Below are 16,531 nucleotides of genomic sequence, written 5' to 3' on the forward strand. Positions count from 1 at the left end.
CTCCATGCTATATTATCTACTGTTTTGGACTATATTGGGCTTTATTTTGCACTTTATATTATTTTTGGGACTAACCTATTAGCCGGAGGCCCAGCCCAGAATTGCTGTTTTTTGCCTGTTTTAGGGTTTCGAAGAAAAGGAATATCAAACGGAGTCCAAATGGAATGAAACCTCCCGGAATGTGATTTTCTCATCAAATAAAACCCAGGAGACTTGGACCCTCTGTCAAGAAAGCCATGAGGTGGTCACGAGGGTGGAGGCCCCCCTGCCTCATGGGCCCCTCGAAGCTCCACCGACGTACTTCTTCCTCCTATATATATCCACGTACCCCCAAACGATCAGAACAGCAGCCAAAAACCTAATTCCACCGCCGCAACTTTCTGTATCCATGAGATCCCATCTCGGGGCCTGTTCCGGAGCTCCGCCGGAGGAGGCATCGATCACGGAGGGCTTCTACATCATCATCCAAGCCTCTCCGATGAAGTGTGAGTAGTTTACTTCAGACCTACGGGTCCATAGTTAGTAGCTAGATGGCTTCTTTTCTCTTTTTGGATCTCAATACAATGTTCTCCCCCTCTCTTGTGGAGATCTATTCGATGTAATCTTCTTTTTGCGGTGTGTTTGTTGAGACCGATGAATTGTGGGTTTATGATCCAGTCTATCGGTGAATAATATTTGAATCTTCTCTGAATTCTTTTATGTATGATTAGTTATCTTTGCAAGTCTCTTCGAATTGTCAGTTTGGTTTGGCCTACTAGATTGGTTGTTCTTGCCATGGGAGAAGTGCTTAGCTTTGGGTTCGATCTTGCGGTGTACTTTCCCAGTGACAGAAGGGGTAGCAAGGCACGTATTGTATCATTGCCATTGAGGATAACAAGATGGGTTTTTATCATATTGCATGAAACTATCCCTCTACATCATGTCATCTTGCTTAAGGCGTTACTCTGTTTTTAACTTAATACTCTAGATGCATGCTAGATAGCGGTCGATGAGTGGAGTAATAGTAGTAGATGCAGAATCATTTCGGTCTACTTGTCTCGGACGTGATGCCAATATACATGATCATACCTAGATATTCTCATAACTATGCTCAATTCTGTCAATTGCTCAACAGTAATTTGTTCACCCACCGAAGAATACATATGCTCTTGAGAGAAGCCACTAGTGAAACCTATGGCCCCCGGGTCTCTTTATCATCATATCAATCTCCATCACTTTATTATTACTTTGCTTGTACTTTGCTTTTACTTTTTACTTTGCATCTCTATACCAAAAATATTATTTATCATCTCTATCAGATCTCACTTTCATAAGTGACCATGAAGGGATTGACAACCCCTAAGCACGTTGGTTGCGTTGAGCTATGGTTTTTGTGTAGGTATGAGGGACTCGAGCATAGCCTCCTACTAGATTGATACCCCAGTTCTCAAAAACTGAGGGGAATACTTACGCTACTTTGCTGCATCATCCCTTCCTCTTTGGGGAAATCCAACGCAGTGCTCAAGAGGTAGCAATGGGTTGCTAGAGTGACAGAAGCTTAAACCCTAGTTTATGCGTTGCTTCGTAAGGGGCTGATTTGGATCCATATGTTTCATGCTATGGTTAGGTTTTCCTTAATACTTTTGTTGTAGTTGTGGATGCTTGCAATAGAGGTTAATCATAAGTGGGATGCTCGTCCAAGTAAGGACAACACCCAAGCACCGGTCCACCCACATATCAGATTATCAAAGTACCGACTGCGAATCATATGAACGTGATGAAAACTAGCTTGACGATATTCCCATGTGTCCTCGGGAGCGCTTTACATCATATAAGAGTTTGTCCAGGCTTGTCCTTTGCTACAAAAAGGATTGGGCCACCTTGCTGCACTTTATTTACGTTTGTTACTTGTTACTCGTTACAAATTTTCCTATCACAAAACTATCTGTTACCTATTATTTCAGTGCTTGCAGAGAATACCTTGCTGAAAACCGCTTATCATTTCCTTCTGCTCCTCGTTGGGTTCGACACTCTTACTTATCGAAAGGACTACGATAGATCCCCTATACTTGTGGGTCATCAAGACTCTTTTCTGGCGCCGTTGCCGGGGAGTGAAGCGCCTTTGGTAGGTGGAATTTGGTAAGGAAAATTTTATATAGTGTGCTGAAATTTACTGTCACTTGTTACTATGGAAAGTAATCCTCTGAGGGGCTTGTTCGGGGTATCTTCACCTCGACCAATAGAGCAAAGAGTTGCTCCTCAACCTACTGAACCTACTGAAAATGAAAATGTCTACTTTGAAATTCCTTCGAGTATGATCGAAAAACTGCTAGCTAATCCTTTTGCAGGAGGTGGAACATTATATCCTGATGAGCACATAATATATGTGGATGAAGTTTGTGGATTATTTAAGCTTGCAGGTATGCCCGATTATGTTATCAAGAAGAAGGTCTTCCCTTTATCTTTGAAGGGAGATGCATTGACATGGTATATGCTATGTGATGATACGGGGTCATGGAACTACAAACGATTGAAATTGGAATTCCATCAGAAGTTTTATCCTATGCATCTTGTTCATCGTGATCGCAATTATATATATAATTTTTGGCCTCGTGAAGGAGAAAGCATCGCTCAAGCTTGGGGGAGGTTTAAATCAATGTTATATTCATGCCCCAATCACGAGCTCTCAAGAGAAATGATTATTCAAAATTTATATGCTCGGCTTTCTGATAACAATCCCACCATGCTCGATACTTCTTGTGCTGGCTCTTTTATGACGAAGACTATTGAATTCAAATGGGATTTATTAGAAAGAATTAAACGCAACTCTGAAGATTGGTTCCTCGACAAAGGTAAGGAGTCAGGTATGACACCTAAGTTTGATTGTGTTAAATCTTTTATGGATACCGATGTTTTCCGTAAATTTAGCACTAAATATGGACTTGGCTCTGAGATAGTAGCTTCTTTCTGCGAATCTTTTGCTACTCATGTTGATTTCCCTAGGGAGAAGTGGTTTAAATATCATCCTCCCATAGAAGTAAAAGTAGCTCCACCTATTAAAGTTGAAGAAAAGGCTATCACTTATAATGATCCTATTGTTCCTACTGCTTATGTTGAGAAACCACCTTTTCCTGTTAGGATAAAGGATCATGCTAATTCTTCAACTGTGGTTCGTAAAAGCAATATTAGAACTTATACACCTGCTGAGCAAATTAAAGTTGAACCTAATATTGCTATTGTTAAAGATCTCTTGTCAGATAATATTGATGGGCATGTAATTCATTTCCATGATGAGACTGCTAGAATTGCTAAACCTTGTGCTAAAGATAAACCTAGATCTTTGGTAGGCATGCCTGTTATTTCTGTTAAAATAGGAGATCATTGTTATCATGGCTTATGTGATATGGGTGCTAGTGCTAGTGCAATACCTTTTGACTTATACAAAGAAATTATGCATGACATTGCACCCGCTGAGTTAGAAGATATTGATGTCACAATTAAACTTGCCAATAGAGATACTATTTCACCAATGGGAATTGTTAGAGATGTTGAAGTCTTGTGTGGGAAAACTAAATATCCTGCTGATTTTCTTGTTCTTGGTTCCCCACAAGATAGCTTTTGTCCCATTATATTTGGTAGACCCTTCTTGAACACTGTTAATGCTAAGATAGATTGCAAAAAGGATGTTGTTACTATTGGTTTAGGTGATATGTCTCATGAATTTAATTTCTCTATATTTCGTAGACAACACTGTGAAGAGGAATTGCCTAGTAAAGATTAAATTATTGGTCTTGCTTCTATTGTCGTACCTCCTAGTGATCCTTTAGAACAATATTTGCTAGACCATGAAAATGATATGTTTATGAATGAAAGAGGGGAAATAGATGAAGTATTCTTAAACAGGAACCCATCCTGAAACACAATTTGCCTGTTGAAATCCTAGGGGATCCTCCTCCACCCAAGGGTGATCCCGTGTTTGAGCTTAAACCGTTACCTGATACTCTTAAATATGCTTATCTTGATGAGAAAAAGATATATCCTATTATTATTAGTGCTAACCTTTCAGAGCATGAAGAAGAGAGATTATTGAAAACTCTGAAGAAGCACCGTGCTGCTATTGGATATACTCTTGATGATCTTAAGGGCATTAGTCCCACTCTGTGTCAACACAAAATAAATTTAGAGGAAGATGCCAAACCAGTTCGTGATCATCAACGACGGCTGAATCCTAAGATAAGGAAGTGGTAAGAAAGGAAATACTAAAGCTTCTTGAGGCAGGTATAATTTATCCCCTTGCTGATAGTCAGTGGGTAAGTCCTGTCAATTGTGTCCCTAAGAAGGGAGGTATTATTGTCGTTCCTAATGATAAAGATGAGTTGATCCCGCAAAGAATTATTACAGGTTATAGGATGGTAATTGATTTCCGCAAATTAAATAAAGCTACTAAAAAGATCATTACCCCTTACCTTTTATCGATCAAATGCTAGAAAGATTATCCAAACATACACATTTTTGCTTTCTAGATGGTTATTTTGGTTTCCCTCAAATACCTGTGTCAGCCAATGATCAATGAGAGAATACTTTTACTTGCCCTTTTGGTACCTTTGCTTATAGACGTATGCCTTTTGGTTTATGTAATGCACCTGCTACCTTTCAAAGATGCATGATGGCTATATTCTCTTACTTTTGTGAAAAGATTTGTGAGGTTTTCATGGACGATTTTTCTGTCTATGGATCCTCTTTTGATGATTGCTTAAGCAACCTTGACCGAGTTTTGCAGAGATGTGAAGAAACTAATCTTGTCTTGAATTGGGAAAAGTGCCACTTTATGGTTAATGAAGGTATTGTCTTGGGGCATAATGTTTTTGAAAGAGGTGTTGAGGTTGATAAAGCCAAGGTTGATGCTATTGAAAAGATGACATGTCCCAAGGACATCAAAGGTATAAGAAGTTTCCTTGGTCATGCCAGTTTTTATAGGAGGTCCATTAAGGACTTCTCCAAAATTTCTCGGCTTCTGACTAATTTATTACAAAAAGATATACCATTTGTTTTTGATGATGATTGAGTAGAAGCATTTGAAATACTTAAGAAAGCATTGATCTCTGCACCTATTGTTCAGCCACCTGATTGGAATTTACCTTTTGAAATTATCTGTGATGCTAGTGACTATGCTGTAGGTGTTGTTCTAGGGCAAAGAGTTGATAAGAAATTAAATGTTATTCAATATGCTAGTAAAACTCTAGACAATGCTCAGAGAAATTATGCTACTACTGAAAAGGAATTCCTAACAGTTGTATTTGCTTGTGATAAGTTTAGACCTTATATTGTTGATTCTAAAGTAACTATTCACACAGATCATGCTGCTATTAAATATCTTATGGAAAAGGAAGATGCTAAACCTAGACTTATTAGATGTGTTCTCCTGCTACAAGAATTTGATTTGCATATTATTGATAGAAAGGGAGCTGAGAACCCCGTTGCAGACAACTTGTCTAGGTTAGAAAATGTTCTTGATGACCCACTACCTATTGATGATAGCTTTCCTGATGAACAATTAAATGTCATAAATGCTTCTCATATTGCTCCATGGTATGCTGATTATGCTAATTACATTGTTGCTAAATTTATACCACCTAGTTTCATATACCAGCAAATGAAAAAGTTCTTTTATGATTTGAGACATTACTTTTGGGATGACCCACACATTTATAAAGAAGGTGTAGATGGTGTTATTCGATGTTGTGTACCTGAGCATGAACAGGAACAGATCCTATGCAAGTGTCACTCCGAGGCTTATGGAGGACACCACGCTGGAGATAGAACTGCACATAAGGTATTGCAATCCGGTTTTTATTGGCCTACTCTCTTCAAGGATGCCCATAAGTTTGTCTTATCTTGTGATGAGTGTCAAAGAGTTGGTAATATTAGTAGACGTCAAGAAATGCCTATGAATTATTCACTTGTTATTGAACCATTTGATGTTTGGGGCTTTGATTATATGGGACCTTTTCCTGCCTCTAATGGATATACACATATTTTAGTTGCTGTTGATTACGTTACTAAGTGGGTAGAAGCTATTCCAACTAGTAGTGCTGATCATAATACCTTTATTAAGATGCTTAAAGAAGTTGTTTTTCCAATGTTTGGAGTCCCTAGATATTTAATGACTGATGGTGGTTCACATTTTATTCATGGTGCTTTCTGTAAAATGCTTGCTAAATTTGATGTTAACCATAGAATTGCATCTCCTTATCACCCACAGTCTAGTGGTCAAGTAGAATTGAGCAATAGAGAACTCAAATTAATTTTGCAAAAGTCTGTTAATAGATCTAGAAAAAATTGGTCCAAGAAACTTGATGATGCATTATGGGCCTATAGAACCGCATATAAAAATCCTATGGGTATGTCTCTGTATAAATTGGTTTATGGAAAAGCATGTCACTTACCTCTAGAACTAGAACATAAGGCATATTGGGCTATTAAAGAGCTCAATTATGATTTCAAACTTGCTGGTGAGAAGAGTTATTTGATATTAGCTCACTTGATGAATGGAGAACCCAAGCCTATGAGAATGCCAAATTATTTAAAGAAAAAGTTAAAATATGGCATGACAAAAGAATACAAAAGCACGAGTTTAATGTAGGTGATTATGTATTTCTATACAACTCTCGTTTAAGATTTTTTGCAGGAAAACTTCTCTCTAAATGGGAAGGTCCTTACGTTATTCAGGAGGTCTATTGTTCCGGTGCTATAAAAATCAACAACTTTGAAGGCACAAATCCGAAGGTGGTGAACGGTCAAAGAATTAAACATTATATCTCAGGTAATCCTATAAATGTTGAAACCAATGTTATTGAAACCGTAACCCCGGAGGAATACATAAGGGACACTTTTGGGAATGTTTCAGACTCCGGAAAGGAATAGGTATGTGGTACGGTAAGTAAACCGACTTCGAAACAGTTCTAATGGAAATATTTCTCTGTTTTGTAATATTTAGAAAAATAGAAAAATAAGAAGCAGTCCAGAAAGGACACGAGGTCTCCACGAGGGTGGAGGGCGCGCCCTACCCCCTGGGCGCGCCCCCTACCTCGTGGGCACCTCGTGTGCTCTCCGGACTCAGTTTTCTTACACGTTACGTATTTTGGTCGGTAAAAATTCATTATATAATCTCCCGAAGGTTTTGACTCCTGTATCACGCAAATATCTCTTGTCTTTGTTTCGAGCTGCCCTGCTGCAAATTAGAGCAACATGTCATCCCAGGATTCGGAAGGAGAAAGCTATGTGGCTGATTACCTTGTAGATCCTAAGGTCTATGGGGATGTGGAACATTATGGTTGGACTACGGAAGAAGAAGAGGACTATGAACCCAAGGGAAGGGAGGATACGAGCTCAAAAGAAGATGAAGTCCCATTACCTCAACCTGGGGACATGCATGTGGAGTTCAAAAAGTCAAGCCTCCCAGATAGAGTAAAGAAACCTAAGATCGAGTTTATCCCTTTTCGCCTCTTGCAGGAAAACAAGCAGGAACTATGCAAAAAGATACTGAGCCTGGAGCAGGAGATCGATGACCCAAGGGACCAAAATTCCGTCCTCAAGCATAAATTAAGGAAGAAGCCTATGCCATCAACAAAACCATCACCTTCTTCACCAACAAAGGAGACATAATCACATGGGTATGGGCACTCCCCTTGGTAACTGCCGCTTGGGGGAGTGCCCCGGTATCGTATCACCATCACTTTTATCTTTACCGTTTTCTTAGTTCGATCCTTTTGGTAATATCTTGATCTAGTAGAATAAAAGTTCTTAGTATGATCTAGTTGTGAGTTTTGCTTTATGATCCTTCTATGTAATCGAGTCCATGAGCTATATAATAAAGATTAGTGTTGAGTCAAGGGCTTGATTATTTTGCCATGATCTTAAGTGAATAAAAGAAAAGAGAAATAATAAAAAGAATAAAAGAGATCATATGGATCTTATGGAGAGTAATGAGCTCACATAGAAAAAGTATGATGAATAAAAGCTGTTGAGAGTTGACAAACATAGTTTTGGTCATCGTTGCAATTAATAGGGAGTAATAAAGAAAGAGAGGTCTTCACATATAAATATACTATCTTGGACATCTTTTATGATTGTGAGCACTCATTAAAATATGACATGCTAAAAGAGTTGAAGTTGGACAAGGAAGACAATATAATGGGTTATGTTTTCTTACATCTGAGATAAATTATATTGTCTTGGATCATCCAACATGATTGAGCTTGCCTTTCCCCCTCATGCTAGCCAAATTCTTTGCACCAAGTAGAGATACTACTTGTGCTTCCAAACACCCCTAAACCAGTTTTGCCATGAGAGTCCACCATATCTACCTATGGATTGAGTAAGATCCTTCAAGTAAGTTGTCATCGGTGCAAGCAATAAAAATTGCTCTCTAAATATGTATGATTGATTGGTGTGGAGAAGATAAGCTTTATACGATCGTGTGATATGGAAGAAATAAAAGCGACAGACTGCATAATAAAGGTCCATATCACAATTGGCAATATAAAGTGACGTTCTTTCGCATTAAGATTTTGTGCATTCAACCATAAAAGCGCATGACAACCTCTGCTTCCCTCTGCGAAGGGCCTATCTTTTACCTTTATATCCTACCTTACATAAGAGTCATGGTGATCTTCACCCTTCCTTTTTACATTTTATCTTTTGGCAAGCACAACATGTTGGAAAGATCCTGCTATATATGGCTAATTGGATGTAAGTTTTCATGAACTATTATTGTTGACATTACCCTTGAGGTAAACGTTGGGAGGCAAAACTATAAGCCCCTATCTTTCTCTGTGTCTGATTAAAACTCCATACCCATAAGTATTGCGTGAGTGTTAAAAATGGTGAAAGACTAAATGATAGTTGAGTATGTGGACTTGCTGAAAAGCTGTTATATTGACTATTTCCTATATTATGATAAATTGCAATTGCTCCAATGATTGAGATTATAGTTTGTTAGTTTTCAATGAAGTTTATGATTCATACTTGAAATTGTGATTGAATTATTACTTTAGCATAAGAGATCACATGACAAGAATTATATAAGTTGTTGTTCTAAGACTGATCATCATGCCCTCATGTCCGTATTTTATTTTTATTGACACCTCTATCTCTAAACATGTGGACATATTTTTCGATTTCGGCTTTCGCTTGAGGACAAGCAAGGTCTAAGTTTGGGGGAGTTGATACGTCCATTTTGCATCATGCTTTTATATCAATATTTATTGCATTATGGGCTGTTATTACACATTATGTCACAATACTTATGCCTATTCTCTCTTATTTTACAAGGTTTACATAAAGAGGGAGAATGCCGGCAGCTGGGATTCTGGGCTGGAAAAGGAGAAAATATTAGAGACCTATCCTGCACAACTCCAAAAGTCCTGAAACTTCACAGAAGACGTTTTCAGAATATATATAAAATACTGAGCGCAAGAAGTTCACCAGGGGGCACACCCTGCCCACGAGGGTGGGGGCACGCCCTACCCCCCTAGGCGCACCCCCTACGTCGTGGGCCCCCTGGTGGCCCTCCGATGGCCATCTTCTGCTACATGGAGTCTTTCGATGAGGAAAAATATCATAAGCCATCTTTCCGGACGAGACTCCGCTGCCACGAGGCGGAACCAATCTAGGGCTCTGGCGGAGCTGTTCTACCGAGGAAACTTCCCTCTGGGAGGGGGAAATCATCGCCATCGTCATCACCAACACTCCTCTCATCGGGGGAGGGAAATCTCCATCAACATCTTCACTAGCACCATCTCCTCTCAAAACCCTAGTTCATCTCTTGCATCCAATTCTTGTCTCCAAGTCCGGGATTGGTACCTGTGGGTTGCTAGTAGTGTTAATTACTCATTGTAGTTGATGCTAGTTGGTTTATTTGGTGGAAGATCATATGTTCAGATCCTATATGCATATTAATACCCCTCTGATTATGAACATGAATATGCTTTGTGAGTAGTTACATTTGTTCCTGAGGACATGGGAGAAGTCTTGCTATTAGTAGTCATGTGAATTTGGTATTCGTTCGATATTTTGATGAGATGTATGTTGTCTCTCCTCTAGTGGTGTTATGTGAACGTCGACTACATGACACTTCACCATTATTTGGGCCTAGAGGAAGGCATTGGGAAGTAATAAGTAGATGATGGGTTGCTAGAGTGACAGAATCTTAAACCCTAGTTTATGCGTTGCTTCGTAAGTGGCTGATTTGGATCCATATGTTTCATGCTATGGTTAGGTTTACCTTAATACTTTTGTTATAGTTGTGGATGATTGCAATAGAGGTTAATCATAAGTGGGATCCTCATCCAAGTAAGGACAACACCCAAGCACCGGTCCACCCACATATCAGATTATCAAAGTACCGAATGTGAATCATATGAACGTGATGAAAACTAGCTTGACGATATTCCCATGTGTCCTCGGGAGCGCTTTACATCATATAAGAGTTTGTCCAGGCTTGTCCTCTGCTACAAAAAGGATTGGGCCACCTTTCTGCACTTTATTTACGTTTATTACTTGTTACTTGTTACAAACTATCCTATCACAAAACTATATGTTACCTATTATTTCAATGCTTGCAGAGAATACCTTGCTGAAAACCGCTTATCATTTCATTCTGCTCCTCGTTGGGTTTGGCACTCTTACTTATCGAAAGGACTACGATAGATCCCCTATACTTGTGGGTCATCAGTGACTTGTGTGTAGTCTCCTACTGGATTGATACCTTGGTTCTCAAAAACTGAGGGAAATACTTACGCTACTTTGCTGCATCACCCTTTCCTCTTCAAGGGAAAACCAACGTAGTGCTCAAGAGGTAGCACTTGGCAACTTAAATATAGTGGTGGTACACTCCCTTTCAACTAGGGATGTCAACTAGGTCCCGTTTAATCCCGATTAAAGTCCACTGGTGGTATGATAGTTCAAAAGAGTTTTTGTTTTTTGAGGAAAATGAACTAGGGAGCTAGAAAAAGCTAACTAGATGGGACTGGCGGATGTTGTTTATTTGCCACTTACATCCCTAGTTTCATCTTACCATTTTAATTTCTTTTCGGTTGATGCTGCTTCGAACCATTTAAATATAGCTTGCCATGCTCGGCAATAATTCGTATGTCGTTTACCATGTAAGCTTACTGCCTGAATCATGCGATAACTATCTCTTACTTATGTCCAGTGGAAACCTTTCAGGATACTGTTCACACCAGGACACAATGTACAACCCCATAATCTATTTCTGGAAGCAGTGCACCATCCATGTTACCAGATGGTAGCAGTTCAGAGGCAACACCGCCAGAGAGCAGTCGGAGCACATATATTATAGTTCTTGAGGCTCTACTAGAGGCAGAAAGAGATGGTGTGGCTGCCATGAATGAGGTAATATTGATCTTGAGGCTGGAAATTATGCAATTAGTTGCACACATTATGCAAGCAACTCAAGAATTGGAGAAAGTAAGAATGTTGCATTTGAAGACGGAGGAGGTCCTGCTGTTTTTGCTATCTGAAGCCCAGTGTAATCCCAGTTCTTCTTTAGATACCAGTTTAAATTGTCAATAGATTATTGCACTTGCATGTTGTGTCATGTCTCTGAATGGATTATGTTATAAGACCCCCTATGTTGTCCATGTGTTGTAATGATCTGAATTTTTTAGGAGAGGTAATCCTCACTACTTGTATGATTGACATAAGGTGAACTATTTTTCATGTGAGCATATTGTATTGGATGAAATAACTATTTGACTAAGTGTATCCAACCTACTGAATTCGAAGATCACGACATTTCTAAATCATAATCATATATAAAGGTGGAATAAATCTTTGTTGTGGTTTTGAAGAAATAAATAACAAAACCTAGAATTATCTATGGATATTTGTAATTGAATACAAATTGGATTTGAATTTAGTTGCCAGGGCCCACGGCAAACATGAATGCTAATTCTCCCAAGTTTTGAATGAAGCGGCTAAACACCCACTATCATTTGTGGGCTGCCTGAAGCAAGTGTTTGCGAGATGGAAATTACTGTCTACCCCTGACACTTTGACATCCTTATCCACTGGATTTACACTGCTATCAATAGGGGTAGACTAGTAACTTCAATCAGACGTGACACGACCGCCTCTGAGCCTGTTCAGACATGGTGGTCGCCAAACGTGGGCGGAAAAACACATTTGATTCAAGCTCCTCCAAAAGACATGTGTCTCTCCCTCCATTTCCCCATTCATACACGGTGGGCGGCAAAACAAACTCTCCTCGTCCGAAGTCGATGTAGGCAAATATTTTAAATAGGGGCATATGTGTAACTTCCCTCAGATGTGACACAACTGCCCTACCTGTCAGCCCCGTTCATACACCGTGGGCGCCAACCGTGGGCGGCAAAACACCCTCTCCTCGCCCGAAATCGCTACCGGCAAATATTTGGGAGATGCGAGATTACCGTCCTATCCCCAACCTACGTGATGTCTGAATTTTAAACGGGGGATAAGTTCGTAACTTTCCCACATTTCAGACAAGAGCGTCCCAAAGTTTGAGATCCCCCCTCCCCCTCCATTTCCCCATTCATACACCATCGGCGCCACAACAACCTCCCCACTGCGGCCAACCTCCTTCGTCCGCCACCCCATCCTCCACCTTGCCGGAGCCGCTACCCCTACCCCGCCATCCACTGCAAGAGATGGATGTCTCTCATCCATGGCGCCGGACCAGGATCCTTTCATCGCGTCCTCTCGCTTCATCGGTGCCGTTGTCCACCTTGCCGTTGCCGCTCCTACGATCGCCTCGTCCACGGCAACAAGATTTTATCCCCCGACCCGGCCGTCTGCCGTCTAAAGTCTTCTTCCCCGCAGCCGACAGCCATCGCACCCACAACACCCTCAACGTATCAGCAGGGCCTACAAAGCGTCGCAAGAGAGGTGGTACTCTTCCATATGTGCTTAAGTAATTGATCTCACCCGGAAAATAGATCGTAAATTGTTTACTGTACTTTTCTTGTCCGTACCAAATCGTAGTGGCTAGTTGAAAGCAAACATTGGTTCCAAAGTAGCTTTGTCTGGTTTGCACCTTCAGATCCACCATGGCACGGTCACTATACTCGTAAAGTTTATGGTTTCCCCCCTTTATATTCACTACCATCATCCTAGGTGCTTCGTGTCGTGCTAGCACTGCTCCTCAAGACCTCAACCCATCAAGCGAAACAACAAGCCACTCATAATTCCAAAGCTTAGGTGTTGAAATACGAATCTGATATGATGCTCATATTACCAAAACAAAGAATGTTTAATTGGTCACCTAATGTTCCTATATTCATTTCGAAAAGCATGTGTGCCACCCACTGGTCCAGCTAGTTCCACTTTCCTGATTTTACTCTTGATGCTTAGGTTTTCCCCTTTTATCTACTCTACTATGATCTGCGTAGGTGCTTTCTGTCGTACTAGCATTACTCCACCCTTCAAGCTAAACAACAGAACACTCCAAAATTCCAAAGCTTAGTTTTTCAGATATGATTGTGATATGATACTGATATTAGTTAACAGACACATTAATTTGGTTAGCTAAAGGTCCCACTTGAGTTTCCAAATGCATGTCATGACATATAGAGAGACAACAGAATTGCATTTCTTTGTCACGTGTTGATTGTACTTTCTTGTCCATACCAAATCTTAGTTGTTATTTCAAAGCAAACATCAGTTGCTAACTACCCTTTGCGCGGTTTCCAGCTTTAGATCTGCCATCCCACTGCCACGACCAACACTATACTCATCATGCTTACGGTTTCCCCATTTTATGATGACCACGATCAGCCTACGTGGTTCGTGTCGTAGTAGCACTTCTCCACCCATCGAGCTAAACAAGCTTAGTTGTACAAATTCAAATATGATATTAGTAAAACTGAGAGATGTTTAATTGGCCAGCTAAATATTCCTACTTTAGTTTCGAAATGCATGTGAGCCACATATGGAGAGACTGGAAGGAATAGTATTTCTCTGTGCGCTCTGGTTCATCATGGGTGGGCAACCGATATTGTATAGAAAGACTTGTAATATCTTCAATTTTCTTGCTCTTCTGCTCTTCTTTAAGATGATCCTCTTCTCTTCTTAAATAAGTATGTTCCTTGTTGGGAAGAGTAGCAGAGACATTTGCGGTCGACTGGTCAGGTCGAGTTGTTGTCCCTTAGTATATTTTGAATCTGTCAGGTCAGGTCGACTCGTTTTTCTTTACTATATGTTGAACCTGTCATCTGTGAAGTATCATCACTTTTAGAGCTCTCATATTTTGAGTAGTAGGCCACATTTTATTAATTCACACACCAAATTACAACATGCATGGCATCTCTCAGAAGAATTGCAGAGATAGCACAAAGGGGTTTACAGGGAGGTAGTATTGGATTAGAATCACTTCTGCATTACAAAGATAATCTCACTTGTTTTTATGTTTTCATGCATGTCAAGTATTGAACATTATCAAAATGAATATGAGAATGGGCGCACAAGAGGAATATTGCGGAACAATCCACTGCCTAACAAACTTGGCATGGTTGTATTGGTCGCACATATTTTGCATCTGACCTCTTGCATTACTTCTACTTTGTTACACAATCTACTTAGTTTAAGGATCATATATGAGTACATGCCATACCTATCCATTTTCTGTACCTATTCCATGTGTCGTCATACTATGTTTTTCCAGTCAAATGTTGTTCTTTCGTCATAGATGTCCAAAAGGAAGAGGGTGAGTGAAGATCCTCAAGGAGTACAAACTAGGTATTTGGAAAAGGTAGTGATAGTGATACATGATAAATCAGATAGATCAGCAGCCACAGAAAACACAAGCCCAACTGTACCACACTTTACCCCTACTCCACTGGCCAAACCCCTATTAGAACTGCTAAGAGCCCAGCGTTAGGTACTGTCTATGATATCAATTAAAAATTTGAACTCCTAAATTTCTGCATGTGCCTTACCTTCTCTCTTGTATGAAAACTAATTTCATATGGATCTCCTTGCTCAAAGGATCATAAGATCTCACAACAATGCCAGGCTCTGCATTGCTCTTGTCAATACCTCTTGCCCTTTGTTAGCATACTTACACTCATTGCTGTTTGATTATGTAGCATCACTGTAAATGTTCGTTTCTTTATCCTCCCTTTGCTTGAAATTATAAGATCTATATTTACTCTTAGATAACTATAGAATTAACACAATGGTTATGAAGTTTTGGATTTCTCATGTAAGTACCTGTTGTCATGTACTCCCTCTGTATCGAATTAATTGTTGATCAATTGGATGTATTTAGAACTTAATAGTGTTAGATACATCCATTTGAGTGACAAGTAATAACGGACGGTGGTGGTATTACTGTACTTGCATCGCGAGATAGTTGATTGTCTAGCATTACTCTGCATCTTATCTGCCCTGCCCTCCACTTTCTCCAAATTATCATATCTTCATTTACTCTTAACAAAATGTTGAATAAAGCCAATGCCACTGCACACGTTGATGTCTGCATTCCTCTTGTCAATAACTTTTGCCTTGTAAACATGTACTTAATTAATTGCTATTTGATTATGTATCATCAGTCTGCACCTGAGCTTCATTATCCTTTGTTTCTTCCAATGTTATTTGATCTATATTTACTCTTTACAAAATGTAGAATAATTGCAACACTTATAAAGAATTTTCTTTGGGGAATTTATTGAATTATCCTTCCATCAACATGGAGAAGGGCTTTGTCCAGCCCGTGTTAACATGTAATGTAAGTTCATCCTTCTCAAGCCTTCAAACTTTGTTCTAGTATAGAGTTGGATAGGCATCATTTCCTCCATTGTTGTTTACTTTGCTGTTTACATTTGATTGGATGTTTGCAACAACTGCCAGTTTTAAATTGTAGTTGTAAAAACATGTTCCTTATGCAGAACAGATCCATTTATTTGCTTATATAATTGTGAAACCTGTTACGTGTCTCCTTGTTTCTCTTTCAGAGTCGTATCTCTTATGCCAGGCATAACTTTAGGGAAGATAGTGAGCCAAATCATATTGAGGATAGCGAGATGACCCCAAGGTCCTATCTTGATGAAGACAGTGAGTTGAAGCTACTCACCAGCAGGTGTGAGACAACCTCTGCGCAGTCGCTGCCTCAATCAGTTTGACTTCTTCAGTCTCAACTTAAAGCAGAAAGGCTTGCTTCAGCTCAGCTCCGACTTGAAGTCAATGATGCAAAGAAGATGTCAGAGGACTGCCTTGCACACTATGGTGGCATACAGCTAGGGATGGAGCATCTATCGTTGACACAACTGAGGTCTCATCAGCTTGTTCGGCTGCTTGCGGGGCCCATCATGGCCAGGCCTAGTGCCTTCTGAAGTGCTCTTAGTTTTGTATATTCTTTTGTCGGCGCGTTTATATGCACTAGTGGCGACCTTTGATGCCCAGTGTATGTAATCCACGGTCACATTGTGCTTTATTATCACCGGTAGCGAACATTGTTTCCTAGTGAATGTAACATGCCATGATTTCTTTATTG

This window comes from Triticum aestivum, chromosome 7A (genome assembly GCF_018294505.1).
Source record: "Triticum aestivum cultivar Chinese Spring chromosome 7A, IWGSC CS RefSeq v2.1, whole genome shotgun sequence".
In the NCBI taxonomy this organism is placed as follows: domain Eukaryota; kingdom Viridiplantae; phylum Streptophyta; class Magnoliopsida; order Poales; family Poaceae; genus Triticum; species Triticum aestivum.